The sequence below is a fragment of the Bidens hawaiensis genome, unplaced genomic scaffold (genome assembly GCF_021521415.1).
Source record: "Bidens hawaiensis isolate Kalapana, Puna unplaced genomic scaffold, B.hawaiensis_p1.1 tig00002414_1, whole genome shotgun sequence".
Lineage (NCBI taxonomy): Eukaryota > Viridiplantae > Streptophyta > Magnoliopsida > Asterales > Asteraceae > Bidens > Bidens hawaiensis.
The window spans coordinates 1,351,376-1,360,329 of record NW_027491131.1 but is presented as its reverse complement, the minus strand read 5'-3'; the positions used below and the strand labels follow the sequence as shown (position 1 = coordinate 1,360,329).

Here is an 8,954-nt window from a genome sequence, read left to right as displayed (position 1 = left end):
ATATATTTCCTCAAAATATAAGTTTTAAATGCAAAATGTACAATGCTTTTTAAGCATGGTTTGAGAAAATATGTAATTTCAAAGTTTAGGAAGAAGAAATATGTAAATACCCCTATTATTAAAACCAATAAACTCAGAACACGAGGAGAAGTGATAACATCATATCATAAATCTTCATGCATTCAACACTTCCTAATTAACGTTTCATTCCTGCCTGAGCACACGGTGGCGTTACGACAACATTATTTTTCCTCTCCACGCTTTCATGCCATCCTAAACAAATATCGCAAAACGAATCAAATCTAGAATTAGTATCCCCTTCTATGAAAATGCATAGTCAATACGGGGTTGCAAACAAGCTGAGCCAAGCCTGAGCTCGGCTCGTTTAATATTTATTAATTAATTTTATATGTTTATATGCAGGTATATATATATATATATATATTATATTTCACGTATAATTTTAATATTTTATATATAAGATAATATTTATTAGTTAGTTATTTTTCTCATAAAGTAACTTTATGTATATTAATAATTATATATTAAATAAAATTTATATAAATAAATAGGCTCGTTAAGACTTGATAAGTGATTAGCACAGGCTCGTATATTAAACGAGCTTATGTTTAGGCTCAAGCTCAAGCTCAAGCTTGTTTAAGCTCAACTCGATCGAGGTTTTTCACGAGCCGATTTTGAGTATCTCGGGCTCGTTTAAGCTCGGCTCGATCATGCTTGCTGATTATATCTAGCGTTGTTAATTTCAATATTACCATGACACATATTAAATCCGCGGTTCTTAAGTTCACGATACTCTTGACACAAGGCGCAAGACTCGCAAAAAAGATGTAGCAAACAGTCACAACATGGATCCCCAGGCAACATGTATTGTTTTCTCATTTTAGACCGGTATATACATGAATATATACATTGACAGCCGGTGACTAACATAAGTATAGCGTAAAGGACCGCATGATCATCACAAGCTGTGTATACATGTCAAATCAAACTTAATATTAGTGATTAAATTTACAAATATTGGCATTTTTAGATGATTTGTATACACCAACAAAAATATATACACAACAAAAATATTTTAAGGGCGCGCTCGTTTCACAGAATTCATGGGAATTCAAAGGAATTGGAATTAAAATCCCATGACATGGCGTGTTCGTTTCGTTGGAATTGAAATCTTAATTCCATTTTGTTGTGTTCGGTTGTCAAGGAATTGGAATTCAATTCCTTCAAATTCTTTTAAATAAAGGGATTCTAAATCTTTTCGAAATATGAAGGATTTCAAGTGAATTTGTTGGAATCTTTTCTCGAGGTTTATTTTTTTTTTTAACGAGAACAACGAATAAAACATTTTAGTTTTTAACATTTGTTTGTTTTCTATTTGTTATTATTATTTTTGAATATTTTTTTGAGGGGTTCTTATAATAGAAACCCCTAAAAAAATTTAAAAATTAATAATAAAAAAAAATCATAACGCGAAATATAAATAAGAAACAAAAAATCTAAAAAAACTAAAATGTTTCGGCCGTTATCCTCGTTAAAAAAATCTCGATTCCAATTCATTTGTCAAACGAACACATCAAGAATGGAATTGGATTTCAATTCCTTCAAATTCCAATTCCTATTGGAATGTTTAGATTCCAAATCCAAATCCTTCTAATTCCAAATCCTATGCAAATTCCAATTCCAATTCCAATTCCAATTCCATTCTATTCTGTGAAACGAATGCGCCCTGAGTTTCGTTATGAGCCAAAATTTTACTTAATTGGTTTTTTAAAACGTTAATTTGGATATACGATTAAGGTAATAAAAAAAAGGAAAATGACCAAGATTAATTGTAGGGTTGATAGTTTTCTTTTAAATCGTCACAGCCGGTGGGATTTGTTAGGCATCTCAAGAGATTTATTTTGGGTCCGACGAGATTTGCTTGCCTTCCAACGAGATTTTTTGGCTTCTGACGAGATTTTTTTTGGATTCTAACGAAACATTTTTGGCTTTCGACGAGATTTTTTTTTTGCTCCCGACGAAATTTTTGGATAAGTGGCAGAATATGATTGGTTACGAATCTTGTCAAGTAACAATCAAAAGCCGTCTATTCGACGATATTTTGTGGTGGACATTTTGGTCATTTTCCCATTAAAAAAACCATATCCTACGTCTCTTTCACTTATTTTATTTTATTTTTATGAAAATCGATTATACAGTATCACTCATGATATATAAATCATTTAATATCTTTTTAATGAACAAAATCTTAAATACGAATTCCTCTTTAGAATCCAAAATAGGTTCCACGTTCCTTGAATATGTACACAACAAAAGATGCATAGATACTTACAAGTAGTTCCCTTGTCTACAATTTCAGCAATTTGTCCGAATGTAATGCATGGACACCATAACGTGATGCAGCCTATATATCATTAAAAATATGTTACACGCGTTAATTAAATATATCTAGGTTAATGGGTCATCTCATTGTTACAAAAGAGTAGTGTTTACATCGAAACAGAAGTTAAACAGGCAGTCAGTTACGTCGTGTCAACACTTTTTAGATAGAAAAACTAAGTCTTTTTAAAATGATGTTTATAGGACATACATAAAGGTAAGTTACAGGCTTACAATTGGTTACATCGTCGATGCAGTCACAAAGGCCTGTGGACCATTGGCCGGCATAGTTCATAGGTTGTTGGGGTGATGCTAATGTCGGTGTTGGTTGACCGGATGATTGACTGCATGGTGGTGATGCTAATGCTGGTGTTGGTTGAACTGATGACTGGCTGCATGGTGATGCCGGTGTTGGTTGACCGGATGAATGAGAATGGCTGTGAGTTGGTGATGCTGATGCCGGCATTGGTTGACCGGATGAGGATTGTGAATGCTCGGACATGATTGTAAAATGATTGGATTGCTTGTTTGATTTGTGAGGATGAAAGACACATTGTGGACTAATATTTATAGGCACCAAGTTGGTGATGCTTGTGAATGGCTAGGACAAAATCTTGTATAATTCTTTTTAATGAATGTTTATCTAATTAGTTATTTTATATTAAATCTTGTATACTATCATGTTGAGAATAGCGACAACATGCATAATGTAAGTATTAACCTATATATAAATGAAAGTGGCCGGTGATACTGTAGCTAAGCTACAGTACTAATTTTTTGTTTTATTATGAATCCAAATTTTTTATTATTATTTGAATGGTTCAACACTTCAAGAATGTAAGGTGGAAATTTGTGAGTTTATATTTAGTCTGGACCGTCTCCAAGAATTTATACGTCTCGGTCGAGCCAAAATAAAAAGGCCCGTAAACTCTAACGAGTAACGAAATATAAGTAAAAAATAAAAATAAAAATTAGGCTTTACGTAAATGGTTCAAACTATTAAATTTTTAAATGAGCTTACTTGGTTATGATTAAGGTTGTGTAAAATACTTTTTGTATAAAATAAGCTTAAAAATGTCTCAAGTGAGACTAGAACCTACAACCTTTTGGTTAGGAGTCATACCCTTTTGCCACTATATCAAGCTAGTTATTGTATAGGGTAAAACATTAAATATACATTTTTTTTTTCATAAAAATATTTTATATATAAAAAATATATGTGTGTGTACACACACACATATATATATATATATGTTTGTGTGTGTGCGTGTATATATATATATGTATGTATATATATATATATATAATATTCTCAATATTCGTTTCATGTAACATTCGTTAATTTCTTTTTTTTATTCGAATTTGATTTTGCATTCGCATTCGTTAAACAGACCCGATTTGTCGTTTCAATGTATTCATGTTTATCGTGCATCATTAATATTTCAATCTTGATGATTTAAGTTTATCGATAGCTCATTTTCTATTCGTTTGTCCAATTCACGAAACTCCGGGATTTAATTTTTAATTAAACGATCTTCTAACAATACGAGTATAATATAACAAAATATCCAAGTTTATAACTTATTATTACATTTTTATAATATTTCAAAGTGCAAGGTTCAAATTGTAATTTTACTTTAATTTTCTATCTTAAAACAACTTGATTTTGCAAGGGCCTTAAATGTAAAATATTTAAAATAATATACATATTTGTTTTTTACCCAGCCCAAACCCACCCGTCACCCCCTACTTTGATTTTCCGGCTCGCCGGAATCCGGCGAGAAAACTCCGGCGAACATCAAAAACGCCGTAAAACGTACGTTATAAATCAATTAAATCTCGTAAAACATTTAGACTATAACGGAGAAACATTAATCATCATTCATTACGCGTTATAACAACATATTATGTGCGTTTTGATCCCGAAAATTAAGTGCCCCTGAAAATTAAGTGCCCCGGCCGGTCGCCTACATTGCCCTATGGCCCGGCCGGCCCTGTATTTAGTTACTCATTATTATTGTTTCTGAATTGTTCAACGAATGCAAGGTGAAAACTGTGAGTTAAGATTTAGTTTTAACTCAGTTTCAAGTTAAATAGTTAAACAAAAATTTAGCAAAATAGGTCGAGTTTATGTTAAACCGCTAGCATATATAAAGTAGTATATATAAAGTAGAAGCTTGGTGCCGCTAGCATCTCATTGGGCCAAGTGGCGGTCTGTTATTAGGCCACGTTCTTTTTGCTTTTATTTTGTTATTTAGTTTCGTTATCGTAACGAACGTAATTAAAACTAACTGATTTCGTGTCGACTCACTGCCACAACACCCGGGACTGACAACACTCAGGTTATACAGAATCACCACCGTAACAGCTGGATTTTGCCGACGTTTTTACTTAGTTCCAGTACCGTAATGAAAGTAACCTTCGACTGAATTCGCGTCGACTCACCACCTTTATGCCCGGGACCGACAATGCCTGGGTTTATTAACCCTTTTGTTTTTAGTTTCGGTACTGTCAAGAGCGTAACCAAGACCGACCAAATTCGCGTTGACTTATTGCCACAACGCTCGAGTTTTACCAACACCCAGGTTTTACCGATTCAACGCCTGGGACCGAAAACATTCGGATTTTACCGACCCTTTTGTTTTGCTTTCGGCACCATAGTGAACATGACCAAAACAAACCAAATTCGCGTTGACTCACCGCCACGACGCCCGTGACAGAGAATGCTTTGGTTTTACGAACGCCCAAGATTTGCCGAATCACGCCTGGGAATGACAACACTCGGTTTTACCAACGCATGGGTTTTAACGATCGAAAAACGTCGTTTTAAATTTATTTTTTATATGCTAATTTGACGAATTTATTTTATGAGTTTTCACGCTTGGATTTTACTAATATCGCTAATAACGCACCATAAGGAACACAAACGAAATTGTCCAAATTCGTGCCAACTCCCCACCACAAAGCTCGAGACCTACAACGTTCAGATTTTAACAGTGGCACGAGTTTAACTGATTGAATAAATATCGTTTTGATATTTTATTTGTTCATATGTTAGTCTTTTTATATGTGAATTTGGCTCATTCGCTTTAATTTTTAACGCTCGAGTTTTATATTTTTTGTTTTTTTTATTTCTGGTACTATAATGTACGTAATCAAAACCAACCGAATTCGTGTCAAGTTACCACCTCAATGCTCGGGACCACGACGCTTGGGTTTTACCATATTCCGGGTGAGCCAACCAAATAAACATCGTCTTAAATATTTTGTTTTCTTATATGTTAATGTTTTTATATGTTAATGCAAATTAACTTTTTGGGTTTTAACGCTTAAATTTTACCAATGGTGTCTATATCATAACGAACGCAGCTGATACTGCCCGAATTTGTGTCGAATCATCATCGTAACTTTCGGGTTTAACCAACGCCCGTGTTTCAACACTGGGGCTTTGCCAACTGCCCCGGCGCAACGCGCCGTGTAGAAAAGGCTAGTTACTTTGAATATGAGACAAGACATTTATGAAAATAAACATGCACCTCCGGTCCTCCACTACCTCAATTAATATTTAAGCTATCAGGTCTGAGTGTAGTGGGGCGAAAAAATGTATGATTTGACGACAAGGGGGTTATAATACCGCCCTCAGGCTATAAAAGGGCGATAAGTGAGGGGGGGGGGCATGCATTTGTCGTCTGATGTGTTTTGGGTTTAATATTATTATTTTATATGTAACATTTCGGATTTTCCAAACCCGTATTCGTTTACGAACGAAACATTTTTTGACCTTTATTATTATTAAAAATCAAGTGTTTATAAATAATTAAGTTTATAATGTTCACTTTAGGCCCCTTATACTTTATATGTTGTTCAAATCTTAAACTATGCATAAAAAGTTCGTTAAATGACCTAAATCCAAACTATAGGGACTAAAGTTGACAAATGATGATATTTTCCTCCTTTTGGCCGGAACACCATGTGGTGGGATGGCCTAGGCCCACCACGTAACGCTATGGGCTACCTGCACAGCTCGTTTCGTATATTATTGTTTCCTAGTTCGTTTTTGGCCCGAAATCGCTTATTTTAGGACATAATCGAGTGTTTTAAGACCCAAGAAGACTAATATATCTTAGATACATGTCCATACTCATTAACCCTTGATCAAGAACGAAATTTACTGGTGATCATTAAAGGCCCATCTAGTTCTAAAACGAGTAAGTTACCATATTTAGTTCGATTTAGTGTATCCTATATAAACATATCATTATTTCTCCACCACAAATCATCCCTAAACCCTAATTCACAATTCCTAGCCGTCACGTACCTCCAACCTTCATCATCTTCTTCGGTTTTTGCATTATTGTTGAAGATACACTCATAAACGGTTAACTTTGCTTATGCACCGACCTTTGACTTCCGTTTCTCAACGATCCTTTCACTTTTCGGGTAAGTTTTAAACATAGGAAACATTCATATATATTCCCCAGTCAATAACCTTCAATCAATTTCGGTGGTTGAAGGGTATTGACTGGTCAATTCGTTTAAAACTCGTTAAAGGGCAAAATAGTCAACAAGTTTGACTATCCGTTTTCTCATACTTCTGGTCGGATTCAATGTTCGGTCCAGAAGACTTTTATTCTCGTAACATGATTTTAAGGCTACTGGCCAAAACCAGACTTCCGAATGGCTGTTCGGATTCTGGTCAGTACCAGCTCGCTTAAACGTTTAATTCAACATAACTAGAGTTCTACTCATCCGTTTGGATTGATTCCAGTGGCATTAAGTTCGATTTTATTTATAGTTTCATATCACAAAGTTTCAGGTTCTGATTAATTATCTCGTTTGACGCGTATTGGACGACTTGCTTATCCGTTTACTCGTTTATTCTTAATTATATTCACTTGACTTCCATCTAAGGTGAGTTTTATCATTCCCCTATTTTACTCAGTTTTCTAATACGTTTTGGGGACATATGCGTATATCATACTATATATATACATATCTATACATACATATCAACAAATAGCAAACGTGTAATTGTGTGTGCTTAATCAAATCTACTTATGTGCTTATTTGTCTTTGTATGCAATCGTTTGAAATATCCCCTTGGAGAGGGTTCTCATTCTATTGACCACCGCCCGATTCGCTTGGCAACGGTCTTATTCTATTTATTTGCTCATGGTTGATTTACCGGCGCCCGATTCGCTTGGCAATGGTTTAATCGACAACTTACTTGCTTATGGTTTGATTTCATTACCGCATTTATTAAGTTTTGCTTATTTATCATATTAACATTATTTTGGTGTCAAAACTTGGTGGTAAACTGTGACAATCTATCCAACAAACTTCAACCGCAGCAACCTACCGTGCCGGTTATGAATGCGGCAGTACAGATCATATTAGAAGAAATTGCCCTAAGCTGAATCAAAGAATAAATGCTAGACCGAACCAAGCATCGACTTCAAGTGCGCCTCGGGGACGCGCGTTCGTTATCGGGTCTGGGGAAGCACGACAAGACCCGAACGTAGTAACAGGTACATTTTTTGTTTCTGATCAATATGCTTCTGTATTATTTGATACTGGTGCCGATAGAAGCTTTGTTTCCACTAGCTTTGTATCCCTGGATAATATGCCAGTTAGTGAGCTAACAAATCCATATACTATAGAACTCGCTAACGGTAACTCTATAACTGTCAACCAAATAATCCAAAACTTTTCCATTATTCTTAATGACCACCCATTCCTTATTGACCTACTCCCGGTAGAGTTAGGAAGTTTCGATGTTATTGTCGGCATGGACTGGTTAACCAAGAATAAGGCAGAAATTGTGTGTAACGACAAGACAGTTAAAATTCCCTTTTCGAATGGTGAGGTGATTGTGGTACAGGGAGAGAAGTCTGGTTCGATATTACCTTTCGTGTCACATCTCAAAGTGTTGAAATGTTTACGCCAAGGTTGTATAGCATTCTTGGCAAACGTGACTATAAAGAACCCTGATGAGAAATGCATATAAGAGATTCCCATTGTACTTGAATACCTCGATGTCTTTCCCGATGATCTACCTGGATTACCACCGAACCGACAGATTGAATTCCGTATTGACTTAATCCCAGGATCAGCCCCTATTGCTAAGGCACCTTACCGATTTGCACCCTCTGAAATGCAAGAATTATCTAACCAGTTACAAGAGTTGTTAGATATGGGTTTCATTCGTCCTACTTATTCTCCTTGGGGAGCACCGGTATTGTTCGTAAAGAAGAAAGATGGAAGTTTTAGAATGTGCATCGATTACCGGGAATTAAACAAAGTTACCATCAAGAACCGATACCCTATTCCACGAATAGATGACTTGTTTGACCAACTTCAAGGGGCAAACTATTTTTCAAAAATCGACCTTCGATCCGGCTACCATCAAGTTAAGATTCAAGAGGAAGATGTGTCTAAAACGGCGTTCCGAACTCGTTATGGCCACTACGAATTCCTAGTTATGCCGTTCGGACTAACTAATGCTCCCGCAGTTTTCATGGATCTTATGAATCGAGTTTGTATACCGTACCTCG

The 8,954-nt window shown here is 35.4% G+C and overlaps 1 pseudogene across 1 annotated transcript; it reads right to left on the bottom strand.

Annotated features, from left to right (window-relative positions):
* Positions 1–729: 729 nt before the first annotated feature.
* On the bottom strand, positions 730–2,910 carry LOC143619143 (protein PLANT CADMIUM RESISTANCE 2 pseudogene; annotated as a pseudogene). Its single transcript, XR_013151144.1, has 3 exons — positions 2,635–2,910; positions 2,354–2,425; positions 730–986 (listed from the first exon to the last, which is right to left on the bottom strand). The product of XR_013151144.1 is annotated as a protein PLANT CADMIUM RESISTANCE 2 pseudogene (transcript).
* Between the last annotated feature and the right edge of the window lie 6,044 nt (positions 2,911–8,954).